Genomic DNA, 18722 nt, shown 5'->3' on the forward strand with positions numbered 1-18722 from the left:
TGCAGCAGCTATTCGGGGTTTTTTTTAATTCCAGATGAATTTTTCAAGTGTTCTTTCTAGATCTGTGAAATATGCTGTTGGTATTTTAATGAGGAGTGCATTGAATCTACAGATTGCTTTGGGTAGTATGGACATTTTGATGATGTTGATTCTACCAATCCATGAACACGGTATGTTCTTCCATCTGTTTATGTCTTCCTCTATATCTTTTTTCAACATCCTGTAGTTTTCTGAGTAGAGGTCTTTTACCTCTTTAGTTAAGTTTATTCCTAGGTAGCTTAATTTTTTTGGTGCAATGGTAATTGGGATTGTTTTCTTAATTTCTCTTTCTGTAAGTTCACTGTTGGCATATAAAAATGCCATAGATTTCTTGGTGTTAATTTTGTATCCTGCTACATTGCCAAATTCATTTATTATGTCTAATAATTTTTTGATGGAGTCTTTAGGGTTTTCTAAGTATAGTATCATGTCATCTGCGAATAATGACAATTTTACTTCTTCTTTTCCAATCTTGATGCCTTTTATTTCTTCTTCTTGTCTTATCACTTTGGCTAGCACTTCCAGTACTATGTCGAACAGGAGTGGTGAAAGTGGGCACCCCTGTCTTGTTCCTGTTCTTAAGGGAAATGGTTTTAGTTTTTGCCCATTGAGTATGATGTTGGCTGTAGGTTTTTCATATAAGGCTTTTATTATGTTGAGGTATGATCCCTCTATTCCCACTTTGCTGAGCATTTTTATCAGAAAAGGGTGTTAGACTTTGTCAAATGCCTTTTCTGCATCAATCGATATGATTATGTGATTTTTTGTCTCTCAACTTGTTTATGTGATGTATCACATTTATTGATTTGTGGATATTGTACCAGCCTTGCATTCCTGGAATAAATCCCACCTGGTCATGGTGTATGATCTTTCTAATGTAATGTTGGATCCGGTTTGCTAGAATTTTGTTGAGGATTTTAGCATCTATGTTCATCAGGGATATTGGCCTGTAATTCTCTTTCTTTGTGGTGTCTTTATCTGGTTTTGGGATTAGGGTAATGCTGGCTTCATAGAAAGAGCTTGGAAGTGTGCCTTCCTCTTGAATTTTTTGAAATAGTCTGAGAAGGATTAGCTTTAGTTCTTCTTTGAATGTTCGGTAAAACTCCCCTGTGAAGCCATCTGGTCCAGGGCTTTTGTTTGCTGGAAGCTTTTTGATTCCTGTTTCAATTTCATCAGTAGTTATTGGCCTACTCAGGTTTTTTTATTCTTCCTGGTTGAGTTTTGGAAGCTTGTATTTTTCTAGGAATGTGTCCATTTCATCGAGGTTGTCCAGTTTGTTGGAGTAGAGTTGTTCATAGTATTTTTTGACAATCCTTTGTATATCAGTAGGGTCAGTTGTTACTTCACCTCTTTCATTTGCGATTTTGTTTATTTGGATCCTCTCTCTTTGTTTCTTGGTGAGCCTGGCTAGAGGTTCATCAATCTTGTTAATCCTTTCAAAGAACCAGCTCTTCGTTTCATTGATCTTTTGTATTGTTTTTTTGGTATCTATGTTGTTTATTTCTGCTCTGATCTTTATTATTTCCTTCCTTCTGGATACTGTGGGCTTTTCTTGTTGCTCTGTTTCTAACTCTTTGAGTTTTAGGGTTAGATCATTTATTGCCAGTTTTTCTTGTTTTTTGAGGTAGGCCTGTAGAGCTATGAACTTCCCTCTCAGGACTGCTTTCATTGTGTCCCATAGATTTTGGATTGTTGTGTTTTCATTGTCATTTGTTTCCAGGAGGCTTTTTATTTCTTCTTTGATCTCTCTGGTAACCCAGTCATTGCTTAATAGCATGCTATTTAGCCTCCAAGTGTTTGATTTTTTTTTCAATGTTTTTATTGAGGTTGATTTCTAATTTTATGCCATTGTGATCTGAGAAGATGCTTGTTATGATTTCTATTCTCTTGACTTTGAAGCGACTTTGCCTGTGTCCTAATATATGGTCTATCTTTGAAAATGTCCCATGTGCACTGGAGAAGAATGTATATTCTGTAGCTTTGGGGTGAAATATTCTGAAGATGTCAATTAAGTCCATCTGATCTAGTGAGTCATTTAGGATTGCTGTTTCTTTGCTGATTTTTTGTTTAGAGGATTTATCCAGTGGTGTCAGTTGGGTATTAAAGTCCCCTCCTATGACTGTATTGCTATTGATCTCTCCCTTGATATCTTCCAGAAGCTGTTTTATGTGTCCTGGTTTCAGAACTCTGGTCTAGAACCCTGATGAAATCTGTGAAATCTGCCCTGTATGGAGGGGCTTGGTTCCACAACCCGGCTGGGTTACATCTGTGCTGTGGCAGCAGCCAGCAGGCATGCCACAACTTTGAAACATTTTGCCTCATTGCTAACCATGAGGTTGATTGAGCAGCATTGTGATCCACTAAGATTATTCCAGTTCTTCATGATTTTTACAAGATCTTTGAAATATTTTCAAAAGAACAGGAGCATTTTACAGAAAGCCGCTGGATTTATGCCAACTGCTAAGAAATCTTTATGACATAACTTGAACCATGCTGTATGCTTTATCTCCTCTACACGAATGGCTTCTAAACTGGTCCTGTGATGAGATGGCTATGTGTCTAAAGCTTCCCTTGTATAAAATATGGATGTGAAATGTACATACAGGCAGAAGACATCTGCTTCAGTAAAATAAGCACAAAGCAGAGAGCGCTGAGCCGTGTTCCACCCTGTTCTGTGTTAGATACTGGTTTTCTCCCACCTCACAGACTATTTTCCCGTCTCCTTTGTTGGTTCTTCTGCTTGTATCTATCTTCTTAACATCACAGAGCCGCAGGGCACAGCCCTTGGTGCTCTTCTCTCCCCCTACGTTGTCTCCTTAGCCATCTCTTTCAGTTCTGTGGACTTAAATAGTAACTTTACCTTGTTGGCTCTCAATCTGATTTTCTTGACCTCTTCCCAGAAATCCCTAATTGAATATCCAATTGCCTACTGATGATGCCACTTGGGTTCTAATCTCCATTGTGTACGTTAACATATCTAAAACCTCTTTTTTAAAATATATTTCTATTGATTTCAGAGAGGAAAGGAGAGGGAGAGAGAAATAGAAACATCAATGATGAGAGAGAATCACTGATCAGCTGCCTCCTGCGCACACCCCCACTGGGGACCGAGCCCACAACCTGGGCATTGCCCTTGACTGGAATCCAACCTGGGACCCTTCAGTATGCAGGCTGATGCTCTATCCACTGAGTAAAACCAGCTAGGGCTAAAACCTAACTCTTGATTTCCAACCCCAAAGCAGTCCCCACCCTAGTTCAGTCATAACATCACAGTCTGCTCAAAACAAAACCTGAAAGGTGCCCTTTCTTCCCCTACAGCCTCACCTCCAATCCAACAGAACATCCTGTTGGAATAACGTCCAAACGAGAGGAATTCAATGGAATCTATTATCAACCCTGTGCAAACTTTGCTCCACACCAGCAACATTCTGGCCCAAACTACTGCCACAGCCTCCTTCCTTGTCTCTCAGCTTCCTGTCTTGCTTCCTAGAGAATTTCAGGTTCTCTTGTCAGATGGTACATCAGATCCTATCACTTCCCTCCCATATTGGCAGCTAAAATCTGCCAGTAGTCTCCCATCACAAATAAAATGAGATCCAAAGTCCTTACTTATGGTCCATAAGACATGATCTGGCCCCTGTTATTATTCCCTCTTGTCCCTCCTCCCACCCCAATAAGGCATTCCAGCCACACTGACTTTTCTGCCCATTTATCCCAAGCTTATTCCCATCTTATTCCTAGGAAAGAGCCTAGAAAGACCTTTAAGAGGTCTTCCTTGATCAGCTTTTCAGGCAGAAGTCTTCCCTAAGTGTCCTATATAACTATTTCTTAAAGTGCTAACAACTTTTTGAAATTATTTATTTATGTATGTACTTTTTAGTACTTATCTGCTTCCTCCTGACTGGAAACTCCATGAAGAGCATGGATTTTTGTCTTATTTACTGTCCTATCTCCACTCTCTAGATTGATACACAGATAGATAATCACCAATTGTGCTACTGCAAATGAAGGAAAAGTACAGAAGTTACGTGAGTTTATGGTGCCTTGAGAAGTAGAGTTCAACCTTCTGTTGAATGTGCCCAGAGAATCCTATTTATTTTCTTCAGTATAAGATGTTAGCACAATAGTGCTATTGCCACAATATCATAATTTGATAGGCTAGCACTCATTTGGACAAATCTGTCCTATTTTCTTTAAGAAAACTTCACCAAGTGGCAAGTGTTTATGATTTTGCAAAAGCTTGACTGAATGGTGTGTTCCATTTATGTAATGTAGTTTTGATCTAAAGCACACAACCAGTATTGTCACCATTTGAAAAGCATAATGCTGAATTACAGTTTATTCAAAGAAAAAATAAAGTACAAAAATCTAGGGACAAATAAGTCTTTATTCAAAAACCATGTGAGTTGCTTTCTAATCTATACCTGATTTTGTAAACAAATTTGAATAGTCATCTGGAAACTGAAATTTTCCTGAATCTTTATTTAGAGTCAAATCTTTATGTTTTCTTACCTCAAGGCCAAAGGAAAAAGAACATTAGTAGCATTACATCATCACAGATGGCCTGCCAGAATGAATCTTCACCTCTTCTATAAGAGAGAGTAGATTTTTCTCTTCTTAAGGAGAAAGCCTCTTCCTTCAACAAGATCATCAGATTCTAGATTTGATGATTAGTTAAGAGACTATGGTCACCATAACAACCAATACTTTTAACAGCCTGTGTTGGAAAATTTTTTCTCCTTAAGAGCCTATCATTAGGGAACAAGCTACATCAGAACACTGAGGTGGTAGGGGAATATGCTTTATATATGCTATTCTCCATGAAATGAATCAATACATTGGTTAAATTATTTATTTTTCTTTTTTAATGCAATATTATATTAGTTTCAGGTATACAACATAGTGATTAGGCATTTATAAAACCTATGAAGTGATCACCCAATAAATGTATTACCCATCTGATTTTATGCATAATTATAATATTATTGACTATATTCCCTATGCTATTCTTTACATCACCATGACTATTTTGCAGCTACCAATTTGTACTTTTTAATCCCTCCCCCTTTTTCTCACATCCTCCCATCCTCCCTCCCATCTGGCAACCATCAAAATATTCTCAGTATGTATGAGTTTGTTTCTTATTTATTTGTTCATTTGTTTTTTTTAGATTCCAGATATAAGTGAAATTATATGGTATTTGTTTTTATCAATATATATCAAAAGCTTCAAAATGTTTGTACCTTTTGACCCAGCAATTCTTTAATAATCCTCAAGAAATAAACCACTCATATACAGAAAGACACATGCCCCAGGATATTTGATGCAAATTTTTGTGATAGCAATAATAGAAGATGAAACATACTAAGATAAATCTATATAATGAGATACTACAGGATCCTTAAAAATGATGTGATGGTTGTTTATTTACTGGCATGTAAATACACCCAAAATAAAAGGTTAAACAACCGCATGTACAGTAAGATTCCATTTTCACAAGTAAATAATAAAATGATTTGATTGAATATGAACTACTATGCTAAATATTTTATACATATTATGAAATTTAATCCTCACAACTTCCCTATAAAGGTTAGTATTTTTGACTCCTTTTTAAAAATGAGAAAAATGAGCTCTGAGAAGGAAGTAACTGGCCCTAAGACTGAGAGTCCATGAGTAATTGTTTTTATATGTAAACATAAGGGGGAAACCTAAAATAAGGTATACCAAAGTGCTCCCAGTTATTAGATCTAGGTAGTAAAATTACTAGGATTATTTTTTCTTTTTGTTCATCTATTTTTTCTAATTCACCTACAAGGAAAGAGTATTACATAACTTTATAAAAAAATTGTTTTTTAAGTATTTTATTTTTTAAAAATCACCCAGAAACAAATTCCTAAATGAAATAAAAGTCCTTTTCCTCTCATATTTTGAATGACTTAGAAAGTCTCCAAAATAGGCTCTTTACACCCACTTAAGTCTAGTTTGAAAGATTTGGTGATCCCTAATTTAAATACATTTTAATCCTTCTATTCCCGGCCATCTGGACAGTTAATAGGCTCTGTGGATTCCCATTTGAAAACAGAGCTTGTTTTTAGTTTATTGTCATTAAATACTTAGTTAACGTGTGGGACTACAATTATCTCTGGAAACAACCTTTTAATTATTTAAATGTTGTGACAGTATAATTTAGATCCAACAATTGACCTTTATATTTCTCTTGAGTCAGCAATGTTCTTCAGATTCTAAATATCCTTATAAAAAATAAATCACAAACTCTTTCTCCATGAAAAAAAAAAAAATCCCCTAATGCAGTTTTGTCTCTACAGCACTTAAACTGGGTTGTTTGCTCTTGGCTGCTTAGCAGCACCCGTTGCTGACTGATATATTGTGAAGTATCTCTTTGGACATTTAAATCATACAAGAAAAGCAGTATTATAAAATAACAACAATCACAATAATAATAATTACAATAATTATGCCACCTGACTCTGGTGTAACTCTTCATGGTTTACAGAAAAATCTCTCAAAAATTTGAAAATGAAGAAAAGATTATTTGATTTGTCTGCAATCACAGCCCTATGGAGTGGTGGCACCAGGACAAGAGTCCACATCTTCTGACTTGTGATTCAAATACTTTGAACACCCCCCACCCCTCCCCAAAAAACAAGACAATTTCTTCTAGATGACTGTGAGATCCTTGAGGCAAGAACTGTCTTTTTCAGCTTCGTAGTCCAAGAACGTAGACCTAGAACCAAGGTTTAATACACACTGAATTTATTTAAGCTACACAACCTAATCTCTGCCTGTTATCCTGTAGAGAGGCTTGCCAATTTGTCCTTTTGAGAACCAAAAGGGCCAAGAAATTGTGAATTCTTGCATTCAAATTCTAAGAAATCATTTCAAATGAGCCATAGTTCTCTGAACTAAGAGGACACAGGCCATTGAACATCTACCCAATTTGGGGGTGGGGCAAGACTAATTTGATGACAGCGGAGTAGGAAAGCACAGACTAGAGTCAGAAAGACCTATGTTTAAATCTCAGTTTTGTACTATGAGTCATGTTCTTTGGGCAAGTTATTTAATGTCTGTGACATCTGCTTCCTCGTTTATAAAAATGGAAATAATGCACAGAAACCCATTTGAGGAGTCAAATGAAATAGAGTGTAAGAAAGGGTACATCGCAGTAAGCTCAGAAACCATTCACTCACAACAGGTATTTATTGAGCATGTATCGTGCACTAGGATTCTTGACTATCATTTCATTGAATGGACAGAACTGGATAAGGTGCAAGTAAAAAAAAACTTTATCTTCTACTGCCCTTTCAAACCTCACTTATGAGTTAGTTTTATCCTAGCCTCTGACTGAAATCACAGGTTGGTTCCTTATATTAACTTCCAGTGGCTATTGTAACAAAGCATCACAAAATGAGTGGCTTAACACACATGTACTATTTCACAGTATGGAGCCTAGAAATCTGAAATCAAGATATTGGCAGGTTCCTATTCTCTCACATCTCTAGGGAAGGGCTCTTCCTTGCCTCTTCCAGCTGCCAGTAGCCCCAAGTGTTCCCTGGGCTGTGACAGCATCACTCTAATTTCTGTTCCATCTTCACATGGCCATTTTCTCTCTGTGTCGGTGTCCAAATTCCCTTATTCTTATAAGGACACCAGTGATACCGGATTAAAGGTCCATCATAGGAACCTCATCTGAACTTGATTACATCTGCAAAGACTATTTTTAAAGAAGGTCACATTCACAGATATGAGGTTACGACTTCACCATATCTTTTCAGGGAACACAATTTAACCCATAAGAGTCCCAAAACTTGCCAGTCACTCTAAAATAATAAAAAAATCCTCTAGCTTGACCGGCGCGGCTCAGTGGTTGAACATGGACCTATGAATCAGGAGGTCATGGCTTGATTCCTGGTCATGGTACATGCCTAGGTTGCGGGCTCAACCCCCAGTAGGGAATGTGCAGAAGGTAACTGATCAATGATTCCCCCTCATCATTGACATTTCTACCATAGCTCTCTCTCTCCCTCTCCTTTATTCTCTGAAACCAGTAACAAAATATTTTTTATTGTTTAAACTATTACATGTCTCCTTTTTCCCCTGATTAACCGACCCCAGCCACTCCCACCCCCAAGGGCAAGCCCCTACCACCCAGTGTCTGTGTCCATTGGTCCTGCTAATATGCATGCATATAAGTTGGTTGATCCCTAACCACCCCCTGCCACCTGCCTTCTTCCTGAGTTTGGATGGTCTGCTCAGTGCCACCTTGTCTTTGGATCCATTTTTATTCATCAGTTTATGTTGTTCATTATATTCCACATATGAGTGAGATCATGTGATATTTATCTTTCTCTGACTGGCTTATTTCACTTAGCATAATGCTCTCCAGTTCCATCCATGCTGTCACAAATGGTAAAAGTTCCTTTTTATAGCAGCATAATATTCCATTGTGTACATGTACCACAGGTTTTTAATCTACTCATCGGCTGATGGGCACTTAGGCTGTTTCCAAATCTTAGCTATTGTAAATTGTGCTGCTATGAACATAGGGGTGCATATATCCTTTCTGATTGGTGTTTCTGGTTTCTTGCGATATATTTCTAGAAGTGGTATTACTGGGTCAAATGGCAGTTCCATTTTTAAATTTTTGAGGAAGTGCCATACTGTTTTCCACAGTGGCTGCACCAGTCTGCATTCCCACCAGCAGTGCACGAGGGTTCCTTTTTCTCCACATCCTCTCCAGCACTTGTCGTTTGTTAATTTGTTGATGATAGCCATTCTGACAGATGTGAGATGGTACCTCATTGTTGTTTTGATTTGCATCTCTCGGATGATTAGTGACTTTGAGCACGTATTTATATGTCTCTTGGCCTTCTGTATGACCTCTTTCAAAAAGTGTCTATTTAGGTCCTTGGCCCATTTTATGATTGGATTGTTTATCTTCCTTTTGTTAAGTTGTATGAGTTCCCTATAAATGTTGGAGATTAAACCCTTATCGGAGATAACATTGGCAAATATGTTCTCCTATGCAGTGGGCTTTCTTGTTTTGTTGATGGTTTCTTTTGCTGTGCAGAAGCTTTTCATTTTGATGTAGTCCCATTTGTTTCTTTTCTCCTTAGTTTCCATTGTCCTAGGAGCTGTATCAGTAAAGATATTGCTACTACATATGTCTGATATTTTGCTGCCTATGGATTCTTCTAAGATTTTTATGGTTTCCCATCTTACTTTTAAGACCTTAACCATTCTGAGTTTGTTTTTGTGTATGGTATAAGTTGGTGATCTAGTTCCATTTTTTTGCATGTATCTGACCAAATTTCCCAGCACCATTTATTGAAGAGACTGCCTTGACTCCATTGTATGCTTTTGCCTCCTTTGGGCACTTAGGCTGTTTCCAAGTGCCTCCTTTGCCTCCTTTGTCAAGTATTAATTGAGCATAATGGCTTGGGAATAACAATATATTTTTTTAAAAAGATCACCAATCCTCACCCTTCAAAGAACTCCTTTTGGAATTCATGATAGCTTCAGGTTGGCTTGCCCTTGGTGGCCCAAACCTGGTCATGGGAAATACACATCCTTGACCATTCACTTCATGAAAATGCTCTCTCCTGGTCCCTTCCATGTTAGCTGCTTTATAAGGATTATAGGCTAGATGTTGGGGCGATATATAAATATATATATATATATATATATATATATATATATATATATATATATATATATATATATATATTTGCAGGTCCTGCATAGGTAGTAAGACACCAATTGTTTTATTATATTTTCCTTCCTTTCTTTTTTTTTTTTTTTTTTTTGGAACCACAACCAAAGAGTTTCATTGTAACTTTCTACTGTAGTTTCCTTCATTCCTGATAGAAAAGAAGCTGCGTACACTATCTGTGACCTGGTATTTCTAAACAGAATGAACTTGGTTTGGCTCAGGAAATTAAGTGACAAGAGACAAACAGAAGGGTTCTGTTCTGCTCTTTCCTCCAACCAAGATAATATTTGCCAAGCAACAGTATTGACTGATCCTTAATGCTAAGGACAGGTTAGAGCTGCAGAGCCTGATGAGGGAAACAAGGTTGCATTAATGAAAAGGGTGTAGAGTAGAAATTAGGAGATAAGGGTCTGGCCCTGGTTCGGTTATTAATAGGTAGTGACATTGGACAAATCACTGATGAAGGTCAAATAAGTTAATATATTTGAAAGCTCTTTAAAAGTTATAAATATTCAAGGTGACAATATTTTTGCTCTTAGTAGGAAGCAATGCAGTTTTGTCACTAATCCTCATTTCTTTGCTTAGAAAATCTCTGATTCGCTCTTTCCTCTCTGTTTCCATTGTAATCACCCTGATCTCATCCCAGTTTACTGCAGTAGCCTCCTAATTTATCTCTCTTCTGCCCCACCCCCCACAATTCATCCCCAGGAGGAGGGGGTGGATCAGAAATTCCTAAAGCTTCTTACTTCCTTATGATGCTGATTCTATAGGACAAAAAAAAAAACAGGAAAAGAAAATGTGGCTGTTTCTTTCCCTATCCCACTCCCATCCTTAGCCTTGGCCATGATTCAAATAAGGCATTTGACTTACCAGTTAAAGATTAGCTAGGTAGATAAGTAGATGGGTAAGTGGGTAGGCGGGTGGGTGGGTAGGTATAAACGCATAAAATTGAGGGGGGTGGGAAGCTGGCTAAGTGAAGTTTCAGCTAATTCAGTTTCAATAACTCTCCAAAGATGGTTTTCTTTACTGTTACAATGTATGACAGTGTATGTCTTTTTATTTTCATTTGCTTTCAATCCATGGTGACCTGGCTCCCACCCCTATCCCATGGAAGCTGTTCTGGGTGAAAGCATGACTTCATTACTAGTCACACTCACAGACGCACTCCATCCCAGTCTAATCTCTCACGTCCTCCGCTAAGATTCTCTCCCGTTGGATTTTCTGACCCCACACTCTTCCTCCCTCTGGAGGGAGTTCTTCCTCCTCTGCCTATTCCTTGTTCTCCAGAGCGCAACACTCAGCAGCCCGCTCTCCAATCCTAACACCATCTCGCCGGTTGAACACTTCCCCTTGTGTGAGTCCAGTCAACATGCACATGCTGATGACTCTAAAATCCTCATCCCTGGCTCTGGTTTTCTTCCTGAGACCAAACCCACGCAGCATGCAGCCTAATCAACATCTATGCTCAAACACATCAAAGGCACTTTACACAGAACATACCCGGTTCTGAGCTTTTCACTGTAACCCTACTTTACCTTTTCTGTTCCTCAAGTCAGAGAATGGGGTCCTCCAAGGAAAAGCTTCGCCTCCTCACCCCCCACCCCATCCCCAGTTTCTCTCTCCTTCCTACCCAACATCTATCACTCTCCCAGCATCTAATCAAACACCAAGTCCTATTGATTCCACTAAATATCTCTCAAATCCACCCATTTCTCTCCATCACCACTGCCAACACCCTATTCTGGTGGCATCATCTCTTATACAGACAACCCTAACAACTTTGGAACTGATCTCACTGCCTCCAAAGTATAAAAATGGAATGTTCCACTTATTCCATTCTCTTCACTCAAGCAGAGAAAGCTCTCTAAAACCCACATCTGCATGACCTTCTACATGTTCTTACAGTCCAAACTCATTGACCTGCTTATGTAAGGTTCTTCATGATCTGGACCATTCTTGCTTCTACATCCTCAACCCTGGCTCCCACCTTGATATCTACACTGGCATCACCATAAGTTATCAGTTCCTAGAATAGGTCATGTAATCCTCCTAGCTTTTTCACATGCTATCCCTCCTATCAGAAATGTTCTTTCCTCGCCCCATTACCTGCTAATTTCTCTCCTAGAGTCTCCATTGGTTTTCATTGCTTCCAGAAGATCCTAGAACTCCCGAGTCTAATTTGGGTTCCCCTCCTCTTTGCTTCTAGAGTACCTATTCTCCCCTTAGCCTACAGTACTATACTGCATTTGTCTATGCCCCACCAGACGGCACACTCCAGGAGCAGGATTAGCATCTGTCTTATTCATTGCTATACCCATGACTAGAATATTGCCTGCGACATAGTAGGCTTGTCAATAACTTGGCTGAATGAGTGAATTAACTGTATAATGTATAATAAATTACTTTGAGAGGATGCTACTCTTCAAATTTTATGAGTCATCTCAATAAAAAGATTATGTATGAAAAAATCAATTTTATAGACATTAGAAAAGCACTACTATCTTGTACACCTCAGTATTTCTTTTTTAAAACATTATGCCTGACCCTTCCAAATGTGTGCCTAATTACATAATAGCTCCCGAGACCAATACAATATATGTCATTTGTTAAAGTCCAACAATTCTTGCCAGTACAGTCTAATATAAATCCATCCATAGCCTCTTCGCCATTGTTTGGTAGGCTCTGTAGAAAAGAGTGCTACCATGGCAGACTTTTCTCCCAGGCCCCAGAGTCGCTGGCCTGGCATTTTACTGGACTTCTCTTCTGTGTTATGATGCCGGGTATGAGTCCGTTGCTGCCAAGAAGCTAGATGCAATGCCTAGTATCCTTGGCAGAGAAAATATTTCTCTAGTTCTATCCAAATTAATCCTCACAGGCCAATAAATCAAAACACAAGGAGAATGTGTGATAATTTTGACCATCTGGAAGGCATGGATGGGAGTAACAGAAACTACCTAGCTCCACAGTAGTTATGAATAGCTGGATATCAGCTCCAGGCAGCATGAACACATTCCCCTCCCCACTCCACCCAGAGATGAAATACTACCACTTTGGTTCAAGGCAGGGGGCTCCTGGCTGTGTTTCAGAATCCTTGTCTTGCCCTTGAGTCAGCTAGTTTGATTTCAGTGTCAAAGAAAGCAGCTTCTGCCATTTTCCTCCCTGTTATCTTCATAAGATTACAAACTGGATCTAGACTCTGTCTTTATATCTAGTCAACTGTTGTGACCCTCAGGTAGTCAAAAAAAGGGGGGGCAGGGGTAGAGGGGAGAAAGTCAAAATATCAGTACAATATGACCAATAAATATGAGTGATTTTTTAATTTGACTTGCTCATCAACATGACTGGCCCAATTTTTTCCCCATTAAGTAACCCTAAAGGATGGGGGGAAGGGTCACTGTGGAAGGTAGTGTCAACACTGGCATTAGATATAGCCAGTTGTTGAAAGTATGTCTTAGCTGATTTGGCTCAGTGGATGGAGCATTGGCCTGCGGACTGAAGAGTCCGGGGTTTGATTCCAGGCAAGGGCACATGTCCGGGTTGTGTGCTTAATCCCCAGTGGGGGGCGTGCAGGAGGCAGCCACTCAATGATTCCCTCTCATCATTGATGTTTGTCTCTCTCTTTCTCCCTCTCTCTCTCTGAAATCAATAAAAATATATTTTTTTAAAAAAAGAAAGCATTACATATGTCCCCTTTTTCCCTCATTGACCTCAGCTTCCCACCCCTGGCCTTCACCACCCTATTGTCTGTGTCCATGAGTTATGCATATGTGCATACAAATTCTTTGGTTGATTACCTCCCACCCTACCCTCACCCCCACCCCCAGCCTTCCCTCTGAGGTTTGGAAGTCTAGCAGGTAAAATTTTTTATCACCAGATAAAATGTTGCAAAGGAAACTGCTTCTAAAACAATCTTTCTGGTGGCCTTGCCCTGCAGCAAAGGAAAGGAGAGGAAGAAGGAGCCTGTTTATACGCACAGACACCCTAAGCTTGCTTTAGTTGTAGCTGTACATGTTCCCCTGGTATGTAGCTCAGTGCTTTACAGCAGCCATATCCCATTTTAACATGAGAAAGCTGGGACATAGATTCGGTAACTTGTTCAAGGTCACAGCACAATTCAATGATGGAACTGGAATTCCAACCAGTCTAGCTCCAAAACTCCTACCCTTAACCGCTATTCCCAATACGTACAGAGAATGTTTGCATGTTTCGCAGATCTTGAAATAATTATAGAACTTAAACGTTGTTAGTCACCAGAAAATAATTTCTTTATCAAACTGTCTCTCTTATTTAAATTATTTTAAAAGCAACGACAAGCCCTAAATGGTTTGGTTCAGTGGATAGAGTGTCAGCCTGTGGACTCAAGGGTCCCAAGTTTGATTCCAGTCAAGGTCATGTACCTTGGTTGCAGGCATATACCCAGTAGGGAGTGGGTAGGAGGCAGCTGATCAATGTTTCTCTCTATCCCTCTCTCTTCCTCTCTGTAAAATATTAAATATATATATATATATATATATATATATATATATATATATATATAAACAACAACAATAAGGGAAATCAAAAGGTTGGGGGAGGAAGGGTTAGAAACTACCCAGAAATCAATCCCTCTACACTAATAAATTAACTGTTTTCATTTTCTTGTGTTCTTCCCATCTTTGTCTAATCTGTACATACAATTATATATAGTTTCAAAGGCCATTTTCAATGACTAGTTAATATTGAAAAGATAAATGAATCAAATGAGTTGTCTTACCAAAAACATACCAAAATTACTTTAATTCTTCCCTTCACATATTGGGTTTCATTTCTTTTTGTGGAAAAATAAAACAACAAAATCTTGAAGAATTCTGATTCACACAGCACATGTGAGGATTCGAGAACCTGCTGGCTCATTGGAGATGAGATTCATTGGAAACAGTCACATACACACAAACTGTGTGTGGTAAATTCCTATCCCTGCCTGTTTCTTACGATTCACCAAATTCATCCCACCAACAATCTGTTTTCATGGACCTTTCTATGCTTATGCCCTGGGTCTCTACATCAGCATTTCCCAAGCTGTGTTCTGGAGAACCCTAATCTCTTTCTCTCTCTCTCTCTCTCTCTCTCTCTCTCTCTCTCTCTCTCTCTCTCACACACACACACACACACACACACACACACTCATTTGGGGTCATCTCTCTCTTAGATAGTTAGCATGTGTATTAATGTATACTAACATTTGAAGGTCCTGGGAAGTCACACAGCAAAGATCCTGTTCACATTTGTCCAGAATTTGCCAACTCGGCTACCTCCAGGAGCCAGGCAGGTAAAGTGATGGCCTGGTGGTGACCATGATGAAGTAGAGCAGCGGTTCTCAACCTGTGGGTCGTGACCCCTTTAGGGGTCGAACGACCCTTTGACAGGGGTCGCCTGAGACCATCAGAAAACACATATATAATTACATATTTTTTTGTGTGATTAATCACTATGCTTTAATTATGTTCAATTTGTAACAATGAAATTGGGGGTCACCACAACATGAGGAACTGTATTAAAGGGTCGCAGCATTAGGAAGGTTGAGAACCACTGAAGTAGAGGACCTGAGAGTGCTGCTTCCAGACATGTGGGCCAAATATTCACAGGTCTTCGTGAAAGGTCTGAAATCTGGGTTTTGAGGTGAGATTTTGTATCTAAGCTTAGGAGGGAAAAGGTCTCTTGGCTAGATCTGGCCTATAGGGTTAACCTTATGCCTCTCAAGCTGTTTGATGGCAGCACTCTTTGTTCCCAGTGTGCCCTCTGGGGGATGCTGCGGCTCTCCATCACCACCAGCCCTTTGAGGAAGGCCAGTCATTAGGTCCCTTCTCTGCACCTCACCTTCCTTCCCTGCTCTATCCTCTAACCCCAAGTGTGTTCCAGTTACTCTGGATATGTAATAGGTTATTCCACCACATATGGCTTAAAATAACAATGTTAATTTTGCTTCAAAAATCTGTAATCTGTGTAGAGCTGGAAGGGGACAGCGCCTCTTTGGTGCATGGGTGTCAGCATGGCTTGAAGGCTGGCGTGCGGATCCTCTGAAGCACTGTCACTCGCAGGCAGATAGCCGGTGCTGGTGGTCACTGAGGCATTAGCTGCACGGATGCCAGGACACCAAAATGGCCTTTCTCTGAGGCCTGGGCTTCCTTGCAGCCTCGCTGCTAGATTCCAAGGGTGTGTCCAGAAGGAAAGAGGGAGGCAGAAGCTGTGTCTCCTTTTAGGATCTAGTCTTAAGAGCCACACCAGGTCACTGTCATCGCATTCTGTTTGTCACGGGAAGTATTCAGAGACAGGCAGTAGACTCCGCCTCGCCATGAAGTGGCAAGGTTCTGAGGAGGACGGGGACCAGGAACACTGCTGTAGCCATGTCGCAAGCTGCATTATGCCATAACAGGGAAGAGTGAAATGTCTTGAATTCTGGCTCTGTCTTTTACCAGGATAGCGTGCCTTTGAGCAAGCAACTTCATCTCTTTTTGCATCCTTTGTTCACCCTATCCTGAATTACAGTCACCCCTGTTTTTACTTTATCATTGGACAGCGAGCTTCCTGGGAGTGGCATCCATATCTAGGTGGTTGGTTTTGTTCTGTTTTGTTTAATAGTTCTATCACACACAGCACAAACACATAGTTTGGATTTAGTAAATATTTCTAATACTTTCTTTTTTAAAACTGCTAAAGAGTTTCCCAGTAACTTTTCACTACCCATAGAAATAGCTGAAGGAGAAGAAAGCCCCTGTGGAACCGATTCACACTACTAATCCTTTATCACATGACATTGTCACATGGAACAGGCTCAGACCCCAGGACCCTCCCCATCTCCTCATGCCTGTGGTCAAGTAGCCCCGTAGTCACATGCTGCTAGTTGCCCAAAGAGCAGGCCTCCAAGCCATTAAACAAGAAGGCATGTCTAACCAGAGGCAACCGGAAAATCTATGCTGAGTGCTAGTACCAAGAAATAAACAGCCTCTGAGATGTTGACCCCATGAAACCTTACTCCCAAAGTGGCAGCGAACCCAGGCTTGGTCTCCAAACCTCTGGTTCCAGAGCATCTTAAGGCCAGCTCTTTGTTGTGAATACAATTACCGCTGGAATCACAGACATAGATACAGTCATGTGGAACTCCAGTCCTAGCAAGGCATTCGTTTGCGAATGAGTAGGCTAATGGCCATTTGGATAACAGGTTTGCTCACTGTGCTTTAATACTCCATTCCTCTTTGCCCCTCACCAGAAAAGGAAGGAAAGAACAGAAAGCTAACTACCTTAGATTCTCTGTTAGAAATGGCTCTCGGTTTCCTTCTGACATCCTGCTCAAGGCTTGTGTTGTATTATTTCCAGCCTCCTGTGTCCTTTCCTCTCCTTCCCATCATTTCCAATTTCTCTTCCCCATGTTTCTGCAGCTAATCTGCTGGCACGTTGTTTGGAGAGAGCCTCTGGCTACTTGCCCGGTGCCTGCCAACATCTGCAGTGATGGCAGCTCCATTAAACAAGAAGCCGTGTCTAACCAGAGGCAACCGGGAAATCTATGTTGAGTGCTAGTACCAATATTTTTGGTTTCCAATACTTCTGAACCACACAATTTACAGTTTGTGGGATTGCATCCTTTCTCTGTCTTGGGAAATATTCTTTTTCACTTACAAATATAAAATAGCTTTAACTATTTAAACCAGTTCCTTAGTTCTTAATGTTTCAAGTTCTAAGCACCTCACATACATTGTTCCACTTAATCTGCACAAACACCCAGAGAGACTTTTTACATTTTACAGATGAGGAAACTGAGTCAAAGAGGTGAACTGAGTTGAAGAGGTCATGTGACAAGGGGCACAGCCAGATTCCACCTTGTTCCAGCTGATGTCAAAGCCCATATGTTTTTGTCCTTATCCTGTTTAGGTTGAGAAAGGGCACCCATGACAGATCCACTTCTTATCTCATTGAGATTTTATTCATTTTGAGCCTTCCTGTTTACTCAGTAAGTCAATTCATTAATAGTGTTACAACCAGAGACCTTTGGGGTTGTAAGAGACTACTGAATTTATTGGGTCAAACCTCCAGCTAATCTGTGAGTCGTCTTTACAAACACTCCTCACATTGGTTATTCTGTCTGTTTCTGAAGACTTCTAATGTTGGAGCATCCATCCTGAGGAGGAAGCAGTCCACTCCATTTTCAGGCAGCTTCATATCACGTTTGATAAAAGTCTACTCCCTGGAATTGCCATTCACTCTTCTTAATTCTCTTATCTGCACAAGAAGGCTAAGCTGGCTTGCTCAGCTCTCATCACCCCTCAGAGCTCTGCTTTCCTAGATAAATCGCTTCATAAACAGAGTTACTCTTGCATTTTCACTCTTGCCTGAGTTACTCATTTGTCAATGACCCCTCACTCCATGGGACACCCAGGCTGCACCCAGAGCTCAAACTAATTCTGACCAGTTCAAATTCTATCCCATCCTTGAGCAGGGTGCTTCACATTTATGATTGCAGCCGCAGGTTGAATGTCTTCTTTGGGCAGCCATGTGGAACCCTTAATTACTACTGAGCTTACTCAACAAGAGATGTGTTGAGTGGGAAGAGCTTACCCAATCTTTACCAGCTTGGGCTACTGGATCTCAGAGCAATGAGGTCCCAAACTGACTGCACATAATTTCACTTCAACACTTAACCAGCCTTGCATAGTGGTTTTTCATTCCTCACCATGCAAGGTGTGCTGTCTTTTGTTTTGCACATATAGAAGGACTGATTGGTTGGTTGGTTTTTTAAAGTTCTATCCAGTAACAGCTAATCAATGGATATCTAAAGAGGCAAAAAGACAGACTGGTGCAGCCACTGTGGAAAACAGTATGGAGTTTCCTCAAAAAATTTAAAATGGAACTTCCATTTGACCCAGTAATCCCACTTCTAAGAATATATCCCAAGAAAACAGAAACACCAATCAGAAAG

At 39.9% G+C, this 18722-nt stretch overlaps 1 protein-coding gene across 4 annotated transcripts in view; it reads left to right on the forward strand.

Annotated features, from left to right (window-relative positions):
* The window catches only part of PEX5L (peroxisomal biogenesis factor 5 like), a 232876-nt gene that overhangs the window by 193577 nt on the left and 20577 nt on the right, over positions 1-18722 (forward strand). The gene's annotated exons all lie outside the window — the stretch shown is intronic.

The sequence above is a fragment of the Myotis myotis genome, unplaced genomic scaffold (assembly GCF_014108235.1).
Source record: "Myotis myotis isolate mMyoMyo1 unplaced genomic scaffold, mMyoMyo1.p scaffold_m19_p_2, whole genome shotgun sequence".
NCBI classification, from domain to species: Eukaryota; Metazoa; Chordata; class Mammalia; order Chiroptera; family Vespertilionidae; genus Myotis; species Myotis myotis.